At 38.8% G+C, this 26,656-nt stretch overlaps 1 protein-coding gene and 1 long non-coding RNA gene across 2 annotated transcripts in view; one reads left to right on the top strand and one right to left on the bottom strand.

The window, feature by feature from the left end:
* LOC120237693 overlaps nucleotides 1-17,202 on the top strand; it is a 34,069-nt gene extending 16,867 nt beyond the window's left edge. The window contains exons 2-6 of the long non-coding RNA XR_005530016.1: nucleotides 2,636-2,764; nucleotides 4,348-4,424; nucleotides 4,558-4,599; nucleotides 5,991-6,114; nucleotides 17,096-17,202. This is a non-coding gene — a long non-coding RNA (uncharacterized LOC120237693). The remainder of the gene's footprint in view (nucleotides 1-2,635; nucleotides 2,765-4,347; nucleotides 4,425-4,557; nucleotides 4,600-5,990; nucleotides 6,115-17,095) is intronic.
* Nucleotides 1-26,656, bottom strand: part of GABRB1 (gamma-aminobutyric acid type A receptor subunit beta1) — a 158,445-nt gene that overhangs the window by 49,150 nt on the left and 82,639 nt on the right. The window lies entirely within an intron of this gene.

Here is a 26,656-nt window from a genome sequence, read left to right as displayed (position 1 = left end):
CAAGGGAAACAAAAGGAAAAATAAATTGTTGGGATAACATCAAAATAAAAAGCTACTGCACAGCAAAGTAAACAATCAACAAAACTAAAAACAACATGCAGAATGGGAGAAGATATTTGTAAATGACATATCTTGTAAAGGATTAGCATCCAAAATCTATATAATATATAATCTATATAAATAACTTATACAACCTAACACCAAAAAAAATAAATAATCCAATTGCAAAATGGACAGAAGACATGAACATTTTCCCAAAGAAGACATACAGATGGACAGTAGACACATGAAAAAATGCTCGGCATCAGTCATCATGAGGGAAATGAAAATCAAAACCATGATGAGATATCACCTCACACTGGTCAGATGGCTAAAATCAAAACCACAAGAAACAGTAAGTGTTGGTAAGGATGTGGAGAACAAGGAATCCTTGTCACTGTTTGTAGGAAAACAAACTGGGGCAGCTACAGTGGAAAAGAATATGGAGAGCCCTCAAAAAGTTAAAGATAGAACCACCCTATCCTCCAGTAATACCACTACTGGGTATTTACCCAAACAATATGAAAACAGTGATCTGAAAACATATATGCACCCATATGATTTTTGAAACATTATTTACAATAGTCAAATTATGGAAGCAGCCCAAGTGTCTAATGATAGATAAATGGATTAAGAAAATGTGGTATTTATATTATATATATGAATATTATTTATCCGTAAAAAAGAATGAAATCTTGCCATTTACAACAACATGGATGTATCTAGAGAGTAGAATGCCAAGTGAAATAAATCAGTCAGAGAAAGACAAATACCATTTGATTTCACTCCTATATGGAATTAAAGAAACAAAAGAAATGAACTAAGAAAAAAAAGAGACAAACCAAAAAACAGACACTTAGTTAGAGAACTAACTGATGGTTACCAGAGGGGAGGAAGAAAGAGGGATGGGTGAAATAGATGAAGAGATTAAGAGTACACTTACCACTATGAGCACTGAATAATGTATAGAATTGCTGAATCACTATATTGTACATGAAACTAATATAACAGTGTATGTTAGCTATACCGGAATTAAAATTTTTAAGAAAGGCAAGACTAGGAAATATTTCAAGTGTAGAAAAAATTGAAAGGGAGAAAATATTTACAAACCATACATCTGAAAAGAGGTTTATATCCACAATATACAAGGAACTCCTAAAACTCAAGAGCAAAAAGCCAAATAACCCAATTAAAGAATGGGCAAAGGGACTAATTACACAATTTTCCAAAGAAGATCTAGAAATGACCAACAGGTAATGAAAAGGTGCTCAACATCACTGATTATAAATCAGGGAAACATCAAGGAAATGCAAATTAAAACCACGATGAGATATCTCTTAATACTAATTAGAATGGCTATTATCAAAAAGACAAAAGATAAGTTGCTGGTAAGGGTGTGGACAAAAAGGAACCTTTGTGCATAACTAATGGGAATGTAAACTGGTACAGTCACTATGGAAAATAGCGTGGAGGTTCCTCCAAAAGTTAAAAAGAGAAATTCTTTGTGATCCAGCAATTGCACTTCTGGGTATATATCCAAAGGAAATGAAGTCAGATCTCAAAGAGATATTAGCAGTCCCATTTTTACTGTAGCATTATTCACAATAACCAAGATATAAAAACAGCCTGAATGATTATTGATTATTGAATAGATAAAGACAATGTACTATATGTATACATATATAATACACACACACACACACACACACTGAAATATTATTCAGCCTTAAAGATCAAGGAAATCCTGCCATATGTGACAACATGAATGAGCCAGGAAGACATTATGCTAAATGAAATAAGTCAGACACAGAGAGACAAATAGTGCACGATCTCACTTAAATATAAGATCAATGGCTTCTTAAAACTCCCAAATCAATTAGACCCTTTTCTGCCACCCTATTACCCGATCTTTTAGTTCTGTTTGTTGTTGCCGATTACTTTCTCTCATAAACCCTCACTTTCTTTCACTTTTTTGAAATGACATTTCTGGGTTTTCTTCTTGTCTGCCTTTGGCCGTTTTTTTCTCTTTTTCCTTAGGTGTTCTCTCAAATCAAAAACTGATGATCCTTAGGGAACATCTTACTCTCCTTAGATAGTATTTCCGCTCTTGGTTTCAATAACTGATGAGGATTCCTAAATCTTATTTCCAGTATTTAACTCTCCTTTGACAGTTAGACTTTAAATTTCTGACAATCTATCCGTCATCCTCAAATGAAAATTCCTTCAGCACATAAAATTCAAAATGCTCAGAATGAGAGTTCTCCCCTACTTCATCTCTCTAACATTTCATCTCTCTTGGGATACCCTCATACTCTCAGTTCAGGCCATTATCATTTACCTTGTTACCAGTGGGAGGCATTCTTGACTCTTTCTTCCTCACTTACTGCAAATGATATTACCAATACTTGGTTTTTATCCCGGTTCTTGGGCACATGGACAATCACATTTCCCAGATCCAATGTAATTAGTCTGAGCCCTGTGACTAATCACTTGGCTATAACCAAAAGTGACAGGTGTTACTTCAGGCCAAAGCCAATGTCTGAATGTCTATGTTCTTTTCCCTTTTTATAATGACTCAAGAAGCTTTCTTTTCCAGATGGTGCTGCTATCTGATTATAGAATCTTTATGAACTGGATTCCTGTGTGATTCTGTGGAGGAGGACCCCCACCTCTTATCAACTTATGAGAAGCATGTAGTGTAAACAGGGTTCAAACCTTTGTTATGGTAAGTCATTGAGATTTTGGTGTGCATTTCTGACTATAGGATGACCTAACTCTCTCACTGATACACATACCTCATTTAATAATAAAAGCTTCTTTCAAATTTCCCTTTTTCTTGTCCCTATTATCTTATTTCTATTCATGATTGGTTTCCTGGACTGCTTCCACAGCCTCCTGGCTGGGATCACTAAATACTCACATTTTTATCCTTTCAAATTCATCTTCTACACATGTTCCAGAATGTTTAATTTAAAATACAAATATGACAGTGTCACTCCCAGCTTGAATCTTTTAATGATCCCTCATTACCTATAACAGTAATTTTCAAACTTTGTTCTTTGGAACAGTTAATTGGTGTTCTAGAAAAAAAATTTCTAAAAGATTAATGTCCTCAGGTTCAAGAAGATTGTGCAGTAATGCACACTGTCTTGGAGATTTACAAATGTACATTGGTAGAGTATTCACGTGGTAAAGAAATGAGTATAAGTTTTTTTAAATAACGCTTCTTCCAATTATTGGACGTCTAGCCATTTCTAGAAGAATTCTTTTACATCAGCATATCAGAGTATTGTCTAAGCTCCTTCCCTGGGCCCAAGCCCTTTATGCACCTTTATAGACCTTCTGTCTATTCTTCCAGCTTCTACCATCTTCTACTTCACAGTTTGTGCTTCAGTAACATTAAATGTGCATAGATTTTACAGATGTTGTGCAGGGAGAATTTAGCTTTCGGCAGTGGAATTTACTTCAGCTGGAAAGCCATGACCCCAACCCATATCAGTCACTTATATAATGTATGGTTAATCTTTTAGACCAAGTTCAGACGGTGTTGGCTGCAGGAGGCTGTTGTGAGACCTAACATTAACGTTCAATACTGTGTGCTACCTTGATGTGTGGTGAAATCAGGAGGGCCGTCAATGACCTCAAGTTCCCCTCTCTACTCTGTTCCTGTCCCCTACATATACAGCCCTCCTTATCATGAGGACCAGGCACAGGTTCTACTTATCCCTGAATAATGGGTTTCATTTCCCTGTCAGCCAGTTATTCAAATAAGCCAATCATATTGCCCCCTCCCCCCACATTGGGGACCGGGGGCATCTCTCCTTCTTGATAGTACAAAGTCTGACCCTGATTATTGACTCTGTCCCTGAGTACAACCCTCCTCCCCTGTGTGACTAATAAATGGCTGTTGATGTGTTCTGTCCACTGTCAGGTGTTACATGTGCAGCCATCCCAGAACCCAGGGCAGGAATCCCTCTCTTGCCAACAGGATGAAGGGGAGGTGATTATAACGGAGATTTTTCTAGCTCTCTTGCCTCACGGTTCCCCTGGCTCATTCTGACCCCATAAGTACTTTAGATGTGTCGTTCTTTGAACCTGCCACATTTTATTGTAGTGATGTCTTTATGTGTCAATCTCTGTGTTAGATTATGAACCCCTTGAAGTCAGCCTTACTTACTCAGTGTCTTGCACATTCTTGTCACAATGCTGCTTGTCAATCTGATGGAAATATTAAATAATGTGTCCCATTGAGCACTTTTATAAATCAGAGCCCAAGGCTCCACAAGGTTGATATTTTTCCTATTCTAGAGATGAGGAACTTGAGCCTTGATTGAGTGATTTGCCTTAACACAACATGAAGAGGCAGAGCTGGATCTTGAACCCAGGTATGTCTCTCAAGACTGTCATTTTTATATGGGATGGAGGTACTGCTCTCAGTCATTGAGCCTGTGATGTACCAGATGACTCGGTGATATGAGAGTGAAACTCATGCAGGCGTCACCTTCCTTTTGTCCCCAGATTGGTGGATGGAATCCACACCCGGCGTGAATGAGATATAAGGTACCTCACATGCTGAAGATCACCACAGACAGCTGAGACTACATGTCCCTTCCTGGGTGCACTGAGAGGCAGCAGACACTGTCATTTGAATCAACATTCCCACACCAGTGCAAATAAAAACAATGGAAAGATGAAGAGAGAAAACGGGTGTATGGAGAGAGAAAAAATAAGAGGAAAAAAGCAGATTGAGACGACTGCCAGGGTGTGATTTATTAGCTAGTAGAGAACGTGATGGCTTTCTCTTCACCTCTTCACAGGGAGAAAGGGACAAACCACTTAAAGATTGGGAATACCTGCAAGAAACAGACACTTTGTACCTCATTCCTGCAGTGATTGTTTACTTAGGTGCAGACTTTTTGATATGTCCCTGTCTCTACAGGGAAAAGGAGTTGAGACACTACTATGCAGGGCAGAAGGAGAGAGGGGCAGCAGGGAGCATGTACCTTCCACGATGTGGCAAGATTAAGTTTCCAGGTGCTCAAGTTATAGGATTAGGTCATGAGTGTGTGTATGGGGTTGGGTGGGCGGGATAGGATGGTACTGTGTGGTGATAGCTGTTTACTTTCATATGAGATAAGTGTGTAACCAGGAAACCCCATACGTCCCCAGAACTCATTCAGGTACTCAAAGCAAGTTTTTGAAGCCTGTTGTACAGAGGACATGTGTGGCCAGATTGGATTAGCTAGAGGAGCTTCAACACCTGACAGCCACTTAGCTATTAAGTGAACATTATTTTTCTTCCTTTATGTACATTCCTTCTTCCAATATCTAGTCTCAGAGGCAAGATGACAGAGAAGACCTTATCCCTTCCCTTCCTACTAGAGTTCCCTGAACTGCAGGGTAGAGAGGAGTGGTAGACAGGAGGAAACTGGGATTTTATTTTGTTTTAAGTTTTATTTATTATTTATTTATTTATTTACTTACTTATTTATTAAACATTTTTAATGTTTATTTTTGAGAGAGAAAAGAGAGACAGAGACAGAGCACGAGCAGGGGAGGGGCAGAGAGAGAGGTAGAGATAGAATCTGAAGCAGGCTTCAGGTTCTGAGCTGTCAGAACAGAGCCCGACATGGGGCTCAAACTCATGAACCACATGATCATGATCTGAGTCAGATGCTTAACCGACTGAGCCACCCAGGAGCCCCATTATTTATTAAAATTTTTAATGTTTATTTATTTTGAGAGTGAGAGAGAGAAAGTGGGGGGGGTAGGGAGAGGGGGAGAGAATGCAAAGCAGGCTCCTCACCATCAGCGCAGAGCCTGACACAGGCTTGAACCCATGAGATGTGAGCTCATGACCTGAGCCAAAACCAAGTAATTGACTGAGCCAACCAGTTGCCCCAAGACTGGGATTTTAAACAGGGCTCAAATTTTTGTTTCTTGACTTTCAGGTTTTTGGAGTAAATAACTGAAAGTGGTCTCAAAGATATGGAACTTGCTTGAGATGTTTGTATGGAACATCCCTGTTTGTATTGAACCAGTTCTGACTGTTCAGTTCACGAGTCATCTAAGCAGGTTTGTTACAGTGATAGCCTCGATTTCTTCACACATGCGAATTTAATTCAGGCAGTAGAAGGTGAAGAAAGCTTTGTCTTCCCCTTAGGGGAATGTCTGAGCACTTACTCCTGTCTGGTAGTTGTGATCCACTTACAAGCAGTTGGCTGGTGTCCCCAGGATATCAAACCTCAGAGTTCAGAGGCAACTACTTGCTTCTACTGGAAGGGAGACTCTGGAAAGACCAGCAGTGAGGCACTGTTCTCTGCCTCTAATATTCCAGATCGCTAGCTGCACTGGAAAGCAGAACCCAGCCCTACATCACCTGGTGCACAGAGCACCTTCCCAGAGACCCAGAAGTCACAAATATTGTGAAGGCTTTTTCATCGTGAACTTTAATTTTAACCACTTGAAACTTAACTTGGTCGTTATTCTAATCCTGTTCCCATGATGTATCCTTAAACTAAAGGTGAATTGCCAGGATACAGAAAGATGTACTTACCAAAGTCGAAATAGTCTTTTTTTTTTTTTGCAAGGTTTGAGGACAAAAATCAAATTGTATGTGTATCTTTTTTTTTTTTTTTTTTAATGATATAGAAAACCAGGTTGGGCATTACTTGGGAAATTGAAAAGAAGCATTTCGATGATATGTCTCTATTTAAGCTTGATGTTTTGCTCTCTCTTTTAGTTTGGGCTGTAAAATACAGTAAAAGAAAAAAGGAAAACGCTGTAGGAAGCCACTAAATAACCACTTTTTTTGCATATTCGTGGTCAGTCATGATTATGAACATTTTTCCTACTGTCATTTTAGTAGGAACTTTAGACAGTGCTACTCACTTCACCTGTGAGTGTTACTATATTTTCATAATACCGATCATCACATTGGCTTAGTGGTTTCAGGTTAGGCCAGAGACGGTTCTGAATAGGCATAGTGTATCAGAACCGGATGGGAATTGGAAAATTAACTCTTATTTTGCCAAGTGGAAGGTAAGGCCCAGAGAGATTAAGACTTGGATGAGCTCAGGCTGAGGAATGGTAAGTTTGGAATTAGAAAGAAGAGTTAGATGGGAATATAAAGAGATTTGCCTGTTGGCTTTTTAACGGTTACTGCAAACTACTATTGGTTTAATTGTAGGGAATATAAACGTAACTGAGGAAATCACCTCCTTTGCAGAAATGTATATGTGTGTGTGAGTGGGGGGTGGATGTGTGTGTTCATGTAAATACATTAAAAGAAAAGAGACGTGAAGAGGTAATTATTGCAACTGGGGACCAGACACAACAAGAATAATCTAGCAACTCAATGAATCCCACTGTTCATTTTACTGAAAGGGAACACTACGGCTCAGATGGACTATAATTTGCTCACCATCACACAGCTACTTAGTAGCAGAACAAGGTCAAGAACCTGGTCCCAGGCCTATACTCTTCCCACTAAGCTAACTGCTTGTGTTCATTCTTTGTTAGAACTGAGAACAAATTTCTAACGCTCCCTAAAAGATAATAAAGTTTTATTTCACTCGAAAAGACTAACTTAATGATGTTCATGGTCACAGACTACTGAGACTATTAGCTTTTTAAAGAACTTAGATCAAGGGTCTGAAACAACGGATAGGGAGAAAAGCAGGCCAAAGCATGGATAAAAAGCACAGTGCCAATCACAAGAAACTACTGTGCTAAGAGCTTGAGCTTGGATCCCTGTTAAGATTTCTGAGAGGAACCGGAACTGCTGAGAAAGGTTTCTCAGCATTGCTAATATTCCGTTTTGTGCTGGACAGTTGCTTGTTGTAGAGGGCTATCCTGTGTATGGTGGGTGGGGTGTCTAGCAGCACCCCTGGCCTCTGCCCACTGGATACCTGTAGTACCTCAGGCCTTCATCAGCTATGGCAACCACAGATGTCTTCAGACATTACCAAATATTCCTTGGGGGAAAAAAGGGCCTAAGGTGAAGAACCACTGGCATGGAGTGTGAGGCCTGAGCTCATGGGTGCTGGGAGTGGATAATACTGGTCAGGTACAGGACTGGGAGACTGGAGAAAGGAAGCATGGTAGTTCTTGATCCCCTTCAATTACAGAATATGTATTTATTAACTCACATTTAGGCTGCATATACATACATGCTGGGAATGAGATGCTAATCATGGGACACATTTTTGGGTGTCTACAATCAAAGGCTTCAGGTTTCTGGGTAGTGGTAGTTGTATGACATGGGGCTTGAAGCCTACACTCCCAGAACATGGCTTATCTCCCCCATGCCCGTATGTAATAATGGCTGACATCGTAGGGTGTTAGGGTCCTAGTTCAGAAAAAAACCTCACCTGGTAAGACAGAGATGGCTCAAAGGAAATTGGTTGCCTTCCTCTTCCTTTTGTCCACTTCCTGTGAGCTAGAATGTGGATATGATCAGCCAGCCTTGACCATGTGGACATGGGCAAGTGCCCAGGGGCTGGCATAGCCACAGGATAAGAGGAACCTATGTCTTTGGACGTCCTTTAAGAGCAGAGATACTTACTCATCCTGGACCACTATCTACCTTTGGACAGAGAAGCAAATGTTTTGTTTGAGCCAGTAAATTGCAGGATTGATTTGTTCTTGAAACCTAGTCTGTTTCCTACCTAATAATACACAGCAACATGACTGAGGAGATTAAAGATGAAGACAGGATGGAGACTATAAAGAGTCACCCAATGGGACAGCAAAGGGATTAGTTGGAAAGAAGAGCCCATGAAAAGAGTTCTAAGGAACACACATTTGCCCGATTGAATTTTTCCTGGAATCCTTGACTCTGTTCAGGTAGAGGGTCAGTTATCAATACTTTCCTCTTGGGGATAGTCTAAGTTCTATTTGAGAGCATAAAAGAAGTAAAGTTTCCCTTTTCTGTCAATTTGTCTGCCTTCTTAGACCTGCCTTTGGTAGATAAAGTAAGCTTTGAATTAACCTATACATGTGTTTTCTTCTATTTTCTTTCAATTCCTGGGGTGGTGTGCAAATGTGGTACAAAGGCATGGTAGCTTCCTAAAGGTACTTTCAGTCTAATCGGGGAGACCTGACCTATATTGAGAGATACATGCTATAAAGAAAACATATGAAAATTCACTGGTAATTAATGAGGTCTGTTCAGAATAGTGCTTCAAATGAATTGTGAGTGGCAGGGTAATAATAATGGCAATGCCTCCTAATTAGTTAGCACAGGACATGTGCCAGCAGTGTTTGGATAACCAGAGAGGAAGATAAAAGACATTTCACGTAAGGGAATAATGAAGCTTGGAAGGAAGTCAGAAGGTACACGGTGGGTACGTCCAGGTTTTGCTAAACGAGGACTTTACGCACCACTGGGAATGGAAGACATCACATTGCCTTGATACCTCAAGTGATAGTCTACTTACAATCCTGTAACCTAATGTCACAAAATTTCAGAACACATATTAATAGTCTAAAAAACAGCAGAAATTCAAGCTCAATAGCACATGAACTCAGGTAGAGTGTGAAGCATCAGTCACAGTACTATTTTTGCATGGCTGGGGAAACTGCAACTTTTCATCATGATAGAAACTAAAGTCAAAGAAAAATTATCTTTGCCATATCAAGGAAGAGTCCACCCCTGACTCATGATGTTATTCTTCTGTCCTTGAAGAATACAAGAATAAAATAATTTTGGAAAGTGGGGGTGATGTTGAGATTCTTTCCCCTTTCCACCTTATGCTATTCCCCTAATGCTAGCCTTATCTGTCACTTGGAGCCAGATTGTGGATCTTAAATGGCTGAATTTATCCAATGGAGAGTGAGAAGCAATTGGGGCTTTTCAAATCAGTGGGTAGCATAATGAGAATGTCTTTATAGAGAAGTTAATCTGGTTGCAGTACTTAGAATATACGGGTAGAGAACAAAACTGGAGGAAGAGATGCTAGTTAAGATTTTTTTAAACAATAATTCATGCTGATGTTATTCAAAGGCTGTGAGGAAATATTGTCCTACCTGCAGGAGAGGCAATTCATTTTCTGGCAGAGATTAGTTATGGGAATTCACTTCCATGCACACTGAAGAGATCTGCTTCGTGGGAAAATGGCTCACTGTACAGATAAGTTTGGATGGAAAAGGAAGTCACACACATTCTAGATAACAATGGCTTCCTGCACCCTAGCGGTATGTCAGAACGGGGATCTGTACGCAGCCCATTGCGCAGGATGAGGGTGCTGCATGTTAGGGTGGAGAATGCCAAAGTTAAATTCGCCTATGACATACTTTTACCCACTGTGTCAATCAGGGTCTCAGCAGGAAACAGATGGCACACTCAATGTTGAGGAGTTAATAAAAGGGCTATTCACAACGCTGAGGACATGGCTAGGAGAAACTAACAAGGGATGGCTAAATGTCCCAGAGCTATCTACTTCCAGGGAGCTAGACATCAACCACTCCTAGGACTGAAGGGACAGGGGGAGAAAGCAGGCTATCTGTGCTCACAGTTAGAGGGAATAGCTATGGGAGAAGGCCATCAGGCTGCAGCTATGGCCTTGATAAAGAGATGGAGTCACTCCATGGCAGTGAGGGAACCCCAGGTATGAATACCTTAGTCTCACTCCCCTCTTATTCTCTGAAATCCTGCCCATGTTTCCCACTAGGTTAAATTAACCAGAAGGCTGTGGGTAAGCAGGCCCGTGGAGGCAGTCCATAAATCAACCTCCCAGAACACAGACAGGGTGGACAAGGGTGGAAGGAGATTATAGGTGGGGTGGGTTTTAGGTGGAGCAAAATGATGGCATCTAACATGAATCTTCCTGGTGTTGCTAATTACTGAGACCCAGGGAGGGAAGAAATGATCTCTATCCAAAATACCTCTCCAACGGACTTCCCTTTAAAAAGAAAGTTATTCTGGAAACGGTAGAATTAAATTAGTTCAGACTACGTGGTTATTAACTAATGAATGGAGAGTAGATTAAGCAGTAGGAACATATTGAAAAGACAAGCAAACACATTTGAAAAATGAAACAAACTCTGTATCTTTCGCAATTTTACCTAGAGCTCATTGTACCTAAGCTGTGGAAGTTTTGTCTGTTCCTTATTGTAAGCAGTTGTGGAGGTTGACCTGGGATTAGAGAAAAATAGTATTTTATTTATTTATTTATTTTCCAGATGAGGACTGGAGAGGTGGGAGAATGGACAGACACCAAGAATACATTTTCAGAGTGTGGCTTACTAGAAGCTCATCTCTTTCTCTTCCTTGGCCTATTGTTTTTGTTTCCTTATTGCATCAAGAACATATGCTGGGGTACAAATCAGCATCTCAACATTATGTTCGAATTTCTTGTTGCTGCGATGTATGTTGACTACTTAAATTTTCCCTATTTCTATTTCAGTTTGTTCTGCTTAATTCTTTAGGATTCTTGTTTTTCCCTTGTCTTCACTTTCTATCTCAAATTCCCTCTTTCTATTCTATTTTAAGGAAAGAGCAAATTTTAAACATTTTTTTAAAAGAATTTCATGCTCAACTTCTAAGTATTGCTTTTAGCTTGGATTTTCTTGTTTTAGTTTTTATCTTTTATCCCTCTGACTTTCATGTTTCCAGCTTTTTATCTCACTGGTTCTAGCACTTTTATATTCTTTATTTAACCTGGTTTAATCTTTTATTCCTCTTATTTCATGTTTTAATTTTTTTTAATTTCACTTGTTTTTCCTTCTCTTTTCTACTATTCTTTAGGTTTTGCCTTTATTAAACATTATATTGTTCTAGGTTAAAGTTTTTACTTTGTTTTATTATCTTTAATTTTATTCTTAGTCATAGTTTTATGCTTTGATTTGCCCTTAAATTTCTTCTTGGCCTTCATCATTTTACATAACTTTCTTGCTTATGTCTCTTCTCTCTCTTCTTCCCCTTCTTCCTCCTCTCCCCATCCTCCTCTGATTTCTCCTCTGTTTCTACCTTCTCTGCTTTCTCTTTCTCTTCCACTTCCATTCCCACTTCTACATCTACTTCTCCTGTTTCTTTATTTTCTAATTTGTTTTTGTCATTACAAGAAGGTGAGGAGCTTAGCAACATGAAAAAAAAAAAAGCCCTTCAAATCGATTGAACAGTTTGGAAGCCTTCTTCTGCCCATCTATCCCTGAAGCTACTTTTCTACTATCCCTTCAATGACCTCTCAGTTCATGGAAGGGTCATCTCCCCCCAAATCCTTACACCCAAATTCTCAAAATAATCTATAGCAGTACCAGCTTCTTCTAGTCCCTCCTTTGTTGGTTGAGGTCTTGTCTCAGTCTGTCCAGACAGCTGTAACAGAACATAATAGAATGGGAAGGTTATGAACAACAGAAATTTATTTCTCACTCTTCTGGAGGCTCGGAAGTTCAAGGTCAGGGTGCTAGAGGATTTGGTGTCTGCTAAGAGTCTGCTTCCTAGTTCATAGACAGCCATCTTCTTGCTGGTTATTCACATGACAAAAGGAGCAGGGAATTCTCTGGGGTTTCTTTTATAAGGACACTAATCTCATTTATGAGGTCTCTGCCCTGATTACTGAATCACCTCCCTAAGTCTCCACCTCCAAATACCATCATATTGGGGATTAGATTTCAATATATGAATTTGGGGGGACATAAATGCCACTCATTCCAGGATCTAAGGGTAAATCTTTCATTATGTCGCTTTTCTTATGCAGGCAGTTTGTACTGTGTGATTGTAGACCATCTCTATCTTCAGTGGTTAGATAAGAGTATCATTGGTGAGAAGTCGATTATCTTCTTTCCTCCCTTGATCTCAGTACTATTGCTGGGGACCCCAGTTCATAAGACAAAATTTTCTTCTGTCCTGATTGAGTGTTCTGGAAGCTAGTCATGATTGATCCTAATGTCCATCTGCTCCTGTCAAGGTCAAACTCTTTCTCCTTTAAGATCTCCTGCTTATTGTTTCTCCTTTAAGATCTCCTGCTCATTCTTTATAACCCAGAGTGGAACTAATCACCAATGGTGTCCTAAGTGCCATGACTGCCAGGTGGTCTGATGGAGCCTAACTTCAGGATTGCTTCCTTGCGAGCTATATTTTTTTTTTTCAAAATGAACTTATTAACTTAAGTATAAAATTGTCCTCCAGTTCATCCTTACTAAATTTTACTTTAAAGTGGACAGAACCTGTAATTCATTCTATTTCTATTCTATAGTAGTAACCTGGGGACCAGAATCTAGATGATATTATAATAAGCACTTTTCTGCTTACTGATATCCTAACCTGGGAAAGTGGCTATGCCTCCTCTATTTAACCCTGGGATCAAACATCCTGTAGCCAGAGTGAGATTATAAAACAAAGGAAAAATAAGATGGACTAATTTTCAGGCCTGGGATGTGCCCTTTCTGCCCCAATTACCAACATGCATAAAGCTTGGCTAATGTATAATTCTCTATCATGGTATATGGTGGTCCTTGGTATATGGTATATAACATGGCAGTCCAGAAGACTGGTCTGAGGGAAGACTGGGTTTGAATCCCAACTCTGACACTAAATTATGCTGCCATGGACAAGCTACATAAACTCTTTCTACCTCTATTTATCTCTATAATGGGTATAGTAAATTGATTAAGATATAAATTGCTTACCACTTTACCTGGCATTTTATAATTTCTCAATAAGTATAAACTATTAATATTACTTAAGACTCTGTTCAGGGGTTTCTGTTTCCATGAAATATTCCATGAATGACCCCCATGGTTATGTGTGTGTGTGTGTGTGTGTGTGTGTGTGTGTGTGTGTGTGTAGGTACACGTGCCTAGACACACACCCTCTTCATTCAATCTGGCACTTCATATACCCCTTCTGTGTAGCATTCTGTGCATATATTTTTGTGGTCTTTTACAATGTCCTAGTGGTATTTTTACATGTACATTTTCTGTTGTTATTTGATAAACATCTTAAGTTCGGGTATTATGTCTTAGACACCTTTATATTTTCAACATCTAACAATAGCTGATATGCAGTGTGTGTTTAATAAATATTTGATAAAAATGATGATGAATAGTGGATGCCTAAGCACTTTTAATGACTACATCTTTGATGCTTTAAGGGAAAGGGTCTTCCTTTTATATTCTATGCCAGAGATGAACAATAACCTAAACATCTGTATGTACCTTGTCCTGTTCTCTGAGTCTACATGGATAGAGATTCTCTGTAGTTAAAATGTGACCAGGTTAATGGATCACTACAGAAAGAAAAAAAACTCTCTTAGGACTCAATAAAAATTTATGGTCAATTATAAGCTACTCATTCTTTTGAAAATGTTCAAATATTACAATCTTCTATGTGTTTAATAGTCTAGAAATGTGGGCAGATTCTGAGATACTGTCATTAGAGATTTGAATTTTATGGCTGAGGTCATTTTCTTCATCTCATTATGTCTCTCTTGCTGCCACTTTAATCCCTTTCCCCACTTTTTGGCCATCTTTCTACAGAGCTGTACACAGTGCCTGTGTTCCTTCACTACCCATTACACTGTGCCAGTCTGATTTCAGTCACATCACCCTCAACAACTTACGCCAATATGGTCATTTTGCTATAGTCGGTTTTTCAGTCCTCATTTTACCTGACTTGTCAGCAACATTTGACTCTGTTACCTTTGCTTTCCTACTTGAAACTCTACTCTCTCGGGCTTCCTGACATCATTTTCTTTTTGTCATACTCCTACTTACCTGGAAGCTCTGTATTATAATTTTTTTCAGACCTATGTTCTCCCCAGCTGTGTCCCAGCCCTTCCTCTCTTCTTAGTCATTTTCTCTCTAGAGAAGTTGTGCGTGCTGTTGGCTTTTACAACTATCTCTATCTTGGTAACTTCCAAATGTATATATATGTCCAGCCTAGACCTGTCTTTTGAGCTTCAGATTCACAGTCTCACTGTGAACTTAATAACTTCAGTTGACAACTAGAGCCACTTCAAGTTCAATATCTTCAACATGACCTCTTGACTTCCTCATCTAAACCTATCATCTCCAGTTGCACTAGTCAGAAATTGAAGAGTTGTCATTGACACCTTCTTCCTTATCTTCAATATCTAATTTGTCATCACTTAAAAAATTTCAACATTGGAGGGGCGCTTGGGTGGCTTAGTCGGTTAAGCATCCGACTTTCGCTTAGGTCATGATCTCGCAGGTTCGTGGGTTTGGGCCCCGCTTCGGGCTCTGTGCTGACTGCCAGCTCGGAGCCTGGAGCCTATTTCAGAGTCTGTGTCTCCCTCTCTCTATGACCGTCCCCTGCTCACACTGTCTCTCTCTCTCTCTCTCTCTCTCTCTCTCTTTCTCTCCTAGAAATAAATAAAAATATTAAAAAAAATTTTTCAACATTGGAGTATCTCTTGAATCTGTTCAGTTTTCTCCATCTCCACTGATATAATTGCTTTCATGATTTTTGGGCAATGCTACTGCAATATTTTCTAAACTAGTCTAATGGTTTCCACAGTGTATCTCTCAAAATTATTTTCAGTTTTACAGAGTGATAGCCAGGTGACACATTTGTTCATGTATTTCCCCTCCCTTCCCCTGATCCCCCTCCCTACCAATTCTCTTAATGATTTCCCATTTCTCTTGGGACACAGATCAAGACCTTTAACACAGCTCACAAAGCCCTGAGTGGGAATGCTCCCTACCTCCTCCAACTTCTTCTCCCTCAGTCAGACTCTCCTCACTCTGATTCCAAATACTCTGGTTTCAGCTTTAGTCTCTCAAACACCTGTGTTTCTTTTTGTCATCGGTCCTTTGCATATGCTGTTGTTTTTGCCTGAATCGGGAATAATTTTTTAAAATATTTTTTAAGTTTATTTTTTAGAGGAGGGAGAGAGAGAGAGAAAGCATGCACAAGTGAGGGAGGGGCAGAGATGCTTAATTGACTGTGCCACCCAGGTGCTCCTGGAGTACTTTTTACCCCTGCTCCTTTGACTACATTACTATCAGTCTATAAGATATTTTCATAAGCATGTTTTCAATGAACTCCCCAGGGAAAATTTCTTTGGATATTATAACCAAAAAAATCATTGGACTTCTCTTGACCTCCTTATTTTATTTTCTTTTATTTTAATCTTACAGACACAATGAACCATTTAAAATGTACCATTTTTCCTTCTTGTCACTAGCTTCTCAAGTGTCTGCCCTGTATAATAGTTCCTGGCCTGGGCTCCAGAGCCAAATTAATTGGATTTGAATTCTGGCTCCTATGTTCATTAGCGGTTTGATCTTTGTCAAGCTACTTAACATTTCTGTGACTTCATTTTCTCATTTATAAAATCGAAATAATAATAATACTTATTCTCCAAGTGTTATGAGAAGAAAATGAATTAACATGCACAAAACCATTTAGAATAGTGTCTGGTGTATAACAAGCACTTCATAAGGGTTGGTATTATTATTACTATTTCCTATCTCATCAATGCCTAAATTGCCGGGGTGCTTCATGTTAAGTTACTTCTGGATCTTAGTTCTTTGGATTCTTGACCCAATGCTCCATTTTACTTTGCATGTAATAACACAGTATTTGAAGAACAGTTTTGATTATTCAAAATCAGATTATATAGAAATGAAAGAGACTCCCGTTGAATGATAGACACTTTATATTAAAATAGGAAAGATATTATTTGTAGGACTAACAGTAAGGGCATTGTGATTTGCTTCATAGAACTGTATAATCAAATCAATAGCAGAAAGTATCTTTGAAGCAAGGTTGTATCTAAGCTCCCACCTCAACAGAAACAAGGCTCCACACCATAATTAGAATCTAAGATTGGAGGCATGTTATATTATCAACACAGGCAATACCTTCCACACTTGTTGTATGAAATTAGCTATTCCCTTCCATGTTTTAGGAGGTTGGATTCCATTTTTATTTTCTAACACCAGATAAATGGGGAAAAAATTCAACTCTGAATCACAGTGCTCCTGCAATCAATCATTTAAAAAAACATATAGGCAAAGAATAAGGTTATTCCTTAGGTTTTAAATCCTGAAAATGATCTTTCTACTTTCTGTACTCTTTGTATTTCAGAGAAATGATCTTCCTTATCCCACATCACAGATGTCCCTGTAGCTACAGACTCCACCAGCTGAATAACAAGAGGATTCTCAAGATTATGTTGCATCTGTTCTTTTTTTTTTTTTTAAAGCTTGCCTGCAGAGTCAAAACAGCCAATGCCTTTGTTGTACATCGTGTGATTATACTTGGACAAATTAGGTGATTCTCCCCCCCCACCCCCCAACAATGTTGGTCAATGTAACAGGCTCCCAGAGTGAAACAAAATAGAAATTCATTTTTAATTCATGTTTGATGCAGAAGGCACACAGGCAGAAACACAGATCACTATTTTGTTTAAAAAAGAAATCACCATCTGCTTTGTGTAGGGAGAAATATTCAAGCCCTTTCTAATTACAGCAAGTATTTTCAGTTTAGGATCTTTTGACCATAAATTACCCTCGGTTTTCCTTTAAAGGGAATGTGTAGGTCTTGCTATTAACAGAATAGAAAAATGGTAATAGAGACATGTTTTTGTCTAAAATTTTTAATAAAGTAAAATTGGATTTAAGAGCTAGCCCTACAGAAAATGGTGTTAAAAACAAAGCAAATAGTAAAGGATTGAAAATCTTTACATAATCCCCACGATTCCCTTAAGGATTTAACTCAGTGGCTTTACTATTTATGAATTTGTATAATAATGGTGCTTTGATTTTGCACAATGATTTCAGAGCAATTTCCTTACTTTGGGTCATGTTTTTTCAGCTCATAAAGTGCTCTCTAAGATCATTAGGCACATTGGGAAGGCAGATCTAACTTTTAGGCCAATCAAGGACCATTGAGATGAAATGACTTAATGCATGTGCAAGCACTTTGAAAAGTGTAAAGCACTCCTCAAATGTAAAAAGGTTTTGCTGCTATTAAATAACTGATGGAAGACTTAAGGTGGCTTTTCCAAACACTTACCTTCACTTGCAACCACTGAATAAGAAATCTCTAGATGAAAAACATGACAAATGTTCCTATCATGATGGTCATTGCTAAGAGGTATACTTCAGACTTCACAATGCTGTCTAACTCCCTTAGGGTCTGAAGCCTTTGCAAGAACTATGAAATTACAGCTAAAAGCGATCAGTCCTTGAACAACAAGAATATTTTGAGTAGCTGTTTCACTGTGCCATAATGCAGTTTATTTCATTTGATTCTCCCAATGGGTTTAAGTCCTGGGAAACTAGTACAACCTGTTTTTGCACTTCTTGGGGAAAACATGATCTAAAACTCGAGGGCATCATCGTCCCTAAGCTACTAAATTAGAATATAGGAGACCTTAGTTACTAATAATATTAAGGTTAGCATTTTAATTGATGATGGTTATGGGCAGGACTGGTCTTTTAAAAACTGAGAGGACCCATAAACAAACTGCAGATGTATCACTCAAGCTCAGAAAATCTCTGAGGTTACATTTATATTAGATGCTATCCAACATGTTGCATTGAAATGTACTACTGTTATGGGATGAATTATGTGCCCTCCAAAATTCAAATGTTGCAATCCTAACCCCAGTATCTCAGAATACGACCATGTTTGGAGATTGGGTCTTAACAGAGGTAACCAAGTTAAAATGAAGTCATTAGTGTGGATCCTAATCCAATATGACTGACGTTCTTATAAGAAGGGTGAATTTGACATATTTCACTGATGGCGGGGAGGGGAAAATGGGTGATGGGCATTGAGGAGGGCACTTGTTGGGATGAGCACTGGGTGTTGTATGTATGAATCACGGGAATTAACTCCTGAAGCCAAGAGCACACTGTATACACTGTATGTTATCTAACTTGACAATAAATTATATTTAAGCCCGTAAAAAAAAAGCGGGGGGGGGGGAAGAGGGAATTTGGATATAGACACCTACAGAGGGAATTCTGCCTCTCAGACTGCTTCTGGACTTGAGCTGTAACATTAATTCTTCCCTGGGTCTCTGGCCTGCCATCCTGTCCTGTAGAGTTCAGACTTGCCAGCATGTGAAATTTTGTAAGCTCACGCTTTAAAATGAATCTCTCTGTATATACATAAACACACATCCTATTCTGCTTCCCTGCAGAAGCTTGACCAAATTAATTACCAATAGACACACCCTAAAAAGTATGAATACAAACTACCCCTAAATTATATATTCAAGGTTAGTGGCTAAGTGAATAGTTTTGTAGTCAAAATGATGCATTCAAATTTTGCCTCTGCCACTTTCTACCAATATGTCTTTGAGCGTGCTCATTTAACCTCTCAGTTTCCTCATTTGTAAAATGGAAATAATTGGATTGCAGTGAGAATTTAATGAATAAGTTATTGTTAAAGCATTCATCAGAATATTTTATCAAGTCTTAGGCTCTCAAGATATGCTAGTTATAATTATCCTTATTGCTATTATTTATATACTGTGCCAGTCAGGATTCTTAATTTTGGGCCATAGACTTGACTAAAGTTAATTTAAATGGAAAGGAATTTATTAAAAGATATTAGGAAGCTCATAGTTTGCCTGAGACTATGAGAGAACCAGGCTGTGACATTGTGAAGCCAGGAACCACTGCCAAAATAGATGCCATAGAAATGGACCCATGACACCCCACTGCAACTGCCCTGGATGTTGCTTCTGTCATCAACACCACTGAGACTGGAGACCAGAGAAAGCCACTAGAACCATTCTAGCAACTGCTGTGATAAGGCCATTCTTGTCATGGTGAATTCTCTGCGCTCCTTTCCTCTTTATGCCAAAAACTTCTGATTTGATGATATTTGCAACGAGTATGAGTGAATGGTAGTTAGTACCTAAGTCCATCTCATGCCTATATGCAGGGTGGCTGGGACCATGAGTATCAGGGATTTTCAGGTTTTATAGTGAGAGACAAGCTTTGCCTTACAGGATGTGGGAGGTGGCTGGGGGTGGGTATAGAAGACAGAAATCTGAGTATGCCAATATTTACCATATATATGAATGGAGATTTAGAATCAGCTGACTACTGGTCACAGAAACTCTTCTTTTTACCACTATTTTTTTTCTTTTACAATTCTTTTCCTATCCTCTCTTTCCTTCTCCAGCATTGCTTATGATGACTCCCAACTTCTATGCCTAAATTTCTTCACCTTTTTGTAAATGTTGAGTTGGTTTGGGAAATTTGGTGTGACAAGTGTCACATGATGTGTCTAACATTATTTCATTGTCTATGAAGATATGTCATTGTGATTTCTAGGAAAAATATCTCATTACAAGAGAAAAAGGAATTGAGAAATGCGAATTTTGTAATCTGAAAGAACATGGTTTATATCCTGTCTGTCTGCTTAATATCCTAGTGACCGCTGACAATTTTTTATCTTGGGGCTCCGTTTCTCCATTTGTAAAACAGGTATAAAAATAAATTAATGACCCTGAAGGATATTTGTGAGAATTGGACATAATATATGTCATGTACTGTGGGACTAGCCAAAAATGGGACCTACTGAAATCATTTCTCACCCTTCATGGGCATGAAAAAGATCAAGGAAACTATTTTCAATCTCATCAGATTTTTATCCACAGAGCAATAATAAATAAATGTCAATTTTTTTGAATGGTTTCTTTTTTTCTGGGTGACATTATTAGTGTACATTACATGATGGAAATTTTTGGATAAAAAACCCAGAGTTAAAAAAAAAAAAGGAAATCGTCTTCCAAGGCATTTTTACTAAGGTCTATGACCTATTCTCTTCTGCTAAATCAAACCAGCACCCTATCGTGCACAGAGTGTAAATGCCATCTTACCTATGACAAATACTTTTCAAATACTAAACACAGCATTTTCCCATTTCTCTTTTTGTCTTTAGTACAAGTTCAGCTAGAGAGGGCACTGCAGACAAGATCGAGTGAGTACCTGATTGGCCACAGTTGGTCAAGAGAGCCTTGCCCAAAATGTGCAACTTGGAAGAGCCTTTTGAGCCCCAAAATTAAGTAACAGAGGATATTCCTTTAATAACAAACTGACTTTCCTAAATACATGCACCTAATAATTTTCTTAAAAAAATTTTGGTTTTGCATCCTGAAAATTAATGTAGGTAAAACATATTTTTGCTCCTTCCTTTATTGGAAGATTCATTTGCCACTTTCTGCTATGAGCCAGGCAGTGGTTTATAGGCTAGCTGGGCAGCTAGCCTGAGATACTTCTGTATATTTGGTCTTTCCAAAGTTACTGGCTCACTGCTCCCCAAACCCTTGGAATTTTCTGAGAGATAAGAGCAATGGGAGCATCTTTTGTCATGATATGTGGTCTTTTGTCCTCAGTTCCTAAAATGCCTCAGAGCCATAAAGGTGAGATGGGTGTTGTTATTCATAATAAGCCCCTTTCCACCACTATGTGGTTTCTGTTAATGAGGTTTCTGTTAATGAGGTGAAAGCATCTAAGGATGGGAGCTGGTTGCCAGTGGAGCCAGCCATGTGATTAGAGGGTTGGAACTTTCACTCGTACCCCTTAGCCTCTACGGAGAGGAGAAAAGCTACAGGTTGAATTGTTCACCAGAGGCCTGTGATTTAATCAATCATGCCTATATAATGAAGACTGTATAAAAACACAAAAAAGATGAGGTCCAGAGAGCTTCTGGATTGGTGATCAGGTGGAAATTCAGGGAGAGTGGCATCCTCTGAGGCCATGAAACCTCTATGCCCTTTTCCCATACCTTACTCCATGAATCCCTTCCATCTGGCTGTTTCTGAGTTATATCCTTTTATAATAAATTGGTCATCTCACAGGCAAAATATTTCTCTGAGCAGTGTGAGCCATTCTAGCAACTTAAAACTCAAGGGGTAGGGGATTATTGGAATCTCTTTTCTATAGCTGGTTAAATAGAAGTGCAGGTGATAATATGAACTTGTGACTGGCATCTGAAGTGGGCTGGGGGGCAGTCCTGTGGGACTGAGCCCTTCACCTGTGGGGTCTGACATTATCTCCATGTGGTGTCAGAACTGAATTGATTGTAGGACACCCATTTGCTTTACATGTATTTAATCTTCACACAAACCTATGAGGAGTACATTATTTTATAGTTGGGGAAACACAGGTTTAGAGGGGTTAAGTAACTTACTTAAGGTGACGTAACTAGAAAGTGGAAGAGCTGTGGGGTCTGTCTGACTGCAGGGCCCAAACTCAACTGCTGCTCTATAACCTCTCAGGAGAGGTCCATCTTGTGACTTACACAGTTGATGAACCAAATGACTATATCAATTTAAGTGTGCAGCAGGAGAATTACTGCTCCCTCAGGGCCCTTGATATATCTGCAGTAATGGTGCTAACAATTTCTATAAATTAGGAAAACAGTAATTAGGCCTACCGAGTTGAAATCCAGGGACAGAAAAGGGTACAGTAATAGTTACAGCCACAGATAGGGAGGCAAAAGCCATAGAAAGCAATTTACTGGCTTTCCGAATGACCCCAGGAAGTCTTCGGAACATGCTGTTTTCTTTGTTTTACTCTCTAAAAAAGTAAACAATTTCTTTCCCTATCTTTGCATTCTCTCTAAGATTATTTTCATTTGTGAAAACTGAAATCTTCCTTCTCAAAGGATATGATCAAAGTCTGGAAAAGTACAGTGAGTGGAAATATACAAGATAAGAACAAACTTATTCACATACCTCTAGACAATCAAGGATGTATTCCTTGAGTTTGAAGATGATTCTGCTATGCTACAAAGTGTTGCACAAAAGAAACTCTGGAAGCTAGAAAGCAGATGGTCAAGTGGAAACTGTCTTAGCACATTTGAGCAAACTAGAAAGAACCTAAGCTGGCAATGGGGGGAAGCTAAGAAGACTCAGAAAATCTCCACGGTTTCTGAGTACCAGGTACCTTTGAAAGTCAGGCTGATAAATGTTCAGCCACAGGGAAGTTCTTAATTTAACTACGGTACATCCCCACAATGGAACATAATGTAGCTATATAAAACAATAGGGAAGATCACAGTGCTCGAGAGGGAGAGATGCCCAAGATATGTTGTTAAGTGGAAAAGCAAAGTGTGGAATGTTGTACATAGACTGTCACTCTTGTTAGAAATGGGAAAAATAAAAACATATGTTTGTATATGTTTGTATTTGCATAAAGAGACAATAGAAAGAGAAATAAAAAATGAATACAAATGGTGAAGAAAGAGTGATTTTGGAAGGGAGTAGGGGGGTGAGGCTTCCCAATATTTACCTTTTAATTTTTTTTTTTACCTTTTAGCTTTGTAAATCCATTGCTATTAAAACAATTTAGAAATAAAGTGGGAAAAAACATCTATCTGAAAAAGGACTGGTATCCAAAATATATAAAGAACTCTTAAAAACTCACATGATTAAAAAGAACCTAATTGAAAAATAGGTAAAAGATCTGCATAGACACTTCACCAAAGAAGAAATACAGGTGGCTTTATAGCATGCCATGAGGGAATTGTAAAATAAAACAGTGAATTACACTTACATATCTATTGGAATGCTAACATCCAAAATACTGACAACACACCAAATTCTAGCAAGCATGTGGAACAAAGGAACCCTCATTCATTCCTGGTGGGGTTGCAAAATGGTACAGCCACTTTGGAAGACAGTTTGGCAGTTTCTTACAAAACTAAACATATTCTTACCATACTGTCCAGCAATTGAGCTCTTTGGTATTTACTAAAATGAGTATAAAACTAATGCTACACAAAAACTTGCACATGAATATTTATAGTGGGTTTATTTGTGATTGCCAAAGCATGGAGGAAACCAAGATGGCCTACAATGTGTAAACGGCATAAATGGAAGATTATTCAGTGCCAAAAAGAAATGAACTATCATGCCATGAAAAGACATGGGAACCTTTAAATGAATATTGGTAAGTGAAAGAAGCCAATTTGAAAAGCCTGCTTGCCATGCTGCTATAGGCTGCATTTTAGTGTGCCCACCGGATTCATGTGTTGAAATCCTAACACTCAATATGATGGTACTAGAAGGTGGAGCCTTTGGGAAGTGATAAGGCCATGAGAGCTCTGCTCTCATGAATGGGATTAGTGCCCTTACAGAGACCCTAGAAAGATTCCTTGTTCTTTCAGCCATATGAGAACACAGTGAAAGGATGACCATCTATGAACCAGGAAGTAGGTGGTAACTAGAAACCAAATAATCTGGTGCTATGATCTTGGACGTCTTTGCTTCGAGAACTGTGAGAAATTTCTGCTGTTAATAAGCTACCCGATCTATGGTAGTTTGTTAAAGCAGTCCAAATGGACTAAGACATTTATGATTCCAACTCTATGTCTTTATAGATGTTTCCAGATTAGAAGGCCAATCTGATCCTTACCATGATCACACAGCTTCCCCGAATCCTCATCATTATGAAATTTAGAATATTAGGAAACAAAGGAAATATCCTAAAATGCTGCAGAAGAAAAATCTACCCACATAGGAAGATTCAAGAATCAGAATGGCATTGACCTTCTTAATAGAATACTGGAAGGTAGACACTGGAACATTGCCTTAAAAATATGAGGGAAATTGACTTCTTACATAGGAGTCTATATATATAAAATTCAATCGATTGTCAGGAGATAATAAAGGCATTGTCAGATACCCAAGTTCTCAAAAAGCTAATCTTCCTCAGCTACTCTCTGGAAGCTACAGGGGAAAGATCCACCAGGATACAAATTAAGGAAGAAGATGGTGTGGGAGTCAGGAAACAGACTCCTATACAAAAGACAGAAAAAAAATCCCTAGGATGATGGGAAAGAAGACTGGAAGATGGTAAAAGTGCAGGGAGGTCTGGAGAGCAATTAGTTCAGATGCAAGCAAGAGGACACAGAGTTCTAGGAGACATGTCCCTTGGAAGATTAATCTGATAGATCTCTTGTGTGTTTGAGAAGAGGTGTGCACCTAGAACAAAGAGTTTGCAGATGTTTAATGTGAGGAATAAGTTTAGGAATTCCCCGAGCTTGCCCCAATGGGTTAACAAGGCATAAAGAATTAGAAAAATCATAGGATGTATACACCCAAGTTTGGGTAAACAAGATTAGGTAAATAAGATTAGGTAAATGGGGCAAAGGCCCCCAGTATAGGACAAGTGGGGCAAAGGCCCCAGTATAGGACAAAGGTATAAGAATATGAAATCTCAGGATGAAAACATCCAAGATGAGGTAAACAAGACTAGGTATTCAGGGCAGAAATGCCCCCCAACTTAGTACAATAGTACAAAAACTGCTTTCATAGGAAGGAAGGACCAAATTAGGTAAAGAGGTAAAAAGGGCTATAAACTGCAGCAGGCCAAAGCTGCCCAGAGCTGCCCAGAGTGGAGCTAATTAACAAAAGAAAGGGGTGCCTTGTTGACCTTGAGATAGCATGCCCTGTTTTTCTTGTCCCCTAGGCCAGTTTAGGTAAACAGAGGTGGGGCCTCAAGTCTGCTGTAAACAACCATCTGCCCAGCGTGCCATGATTTTGTTTTGCATTGACCCAAACCCCTAGCACCGCATATCTTCAAAACTCCCTTTCCCTCATGCCCGTGAGTTAATGTTCATGATTTCACTGTCTCTTTGTGCATGCCCATCACCACGTTTATAAGGCTTCTGATCCTAATAAAAATGGAGCAAGAACCCTTACTCGGGGCTCTTGTCTCCTCCTGGACATTAGCCTCTCTCACATTTTTAATCCTGTGTCCCGCTTCCTTGCTGGACAAGAGAGAACTCAAGATCCAGTGTCTATGACAGAAATAATGGAAAAGAGGCTAAATAGTACAGCACAGTGAGTTTAGTCATAATATACTACATAGCTCAGCTGTGAATAATGTTCACAGAATCATGATAATGTGAATATTGAATATCAGTATAACTAAAATTATAATACAACCAGGGATTATATATTAAAAATATTAAGTATTTACCAACTGGTCTGGTATGAACCACAAACTGAGGTATAATGGACAGCGGGTAATGCTGATGGAAACTGCTGGGCCAGGCATTATTTTCTTCACTGTTGGATTTTAGGTGGGGAGGATCTAGAAGGGGTCTATGGGTGAGGCTGGGTTAATAGAGTGGAGGTGGATCATTTGGTAGTTACAGAGCAGTAGCTATTTTTCAACCTACAAGAAATATTTCAATATTTTAATATTAGTGGATACTGGTTGATCATCAGACATTAATATTAGGGAGGTGAAGGGGAAATGTGGGTATGAGTGTTGCATGGGGATATGGGAATGCACAGAAAAGGTATGTATAAAAGAGAGAAGCCAAGAATTAACAGCACAAGTGATTTTATTTAGAAATCTGAAGGGAAATAGAAAAAAACCTAAAAGGGTGGAAATCCACTGTCGCTGTTTAATGGGAAGAGAGGGAGGTGGTATGCAGATGGGGACAGAGGATTGCTGTTTTTATAATAGGTCTTGGAAGAGTTATTGAAATCTTAAACCATGTACATGTGTTGCTGACAAAAAAAAATAGAAAATGAATACCTACTATGTATCAGGCCCAGTGATATTGCAAGATAGATGTGATCATTCCCATTTTTATAAGGAAGCGGTAGAGCTGGTGTCTTTTCTCCTATCAGGTTGGGAGAGGGAATTTTTTTTTTTATACATT

The sequence above is a fragment of the Hyaena hyaena genome, unplaced genomic scaffold, assembly GCF_003009895.1.
Source record: "Hyaena hyaena isolate Hyena2069 unplaced genomic scaffold, ASM300989v1 scaffold_187, whole genome shotgun sequence".
Taxonomy (NCBI): domain Eukaryota; kingdom Metazoa; phylum Chordata; class Mammalia; order Carnivora; family Hyaenidae; genus Hyaena; species Hyaena hyaena.
This window is presented reverse-complemented; position numbering and strand designations above follow the sequence as displayed.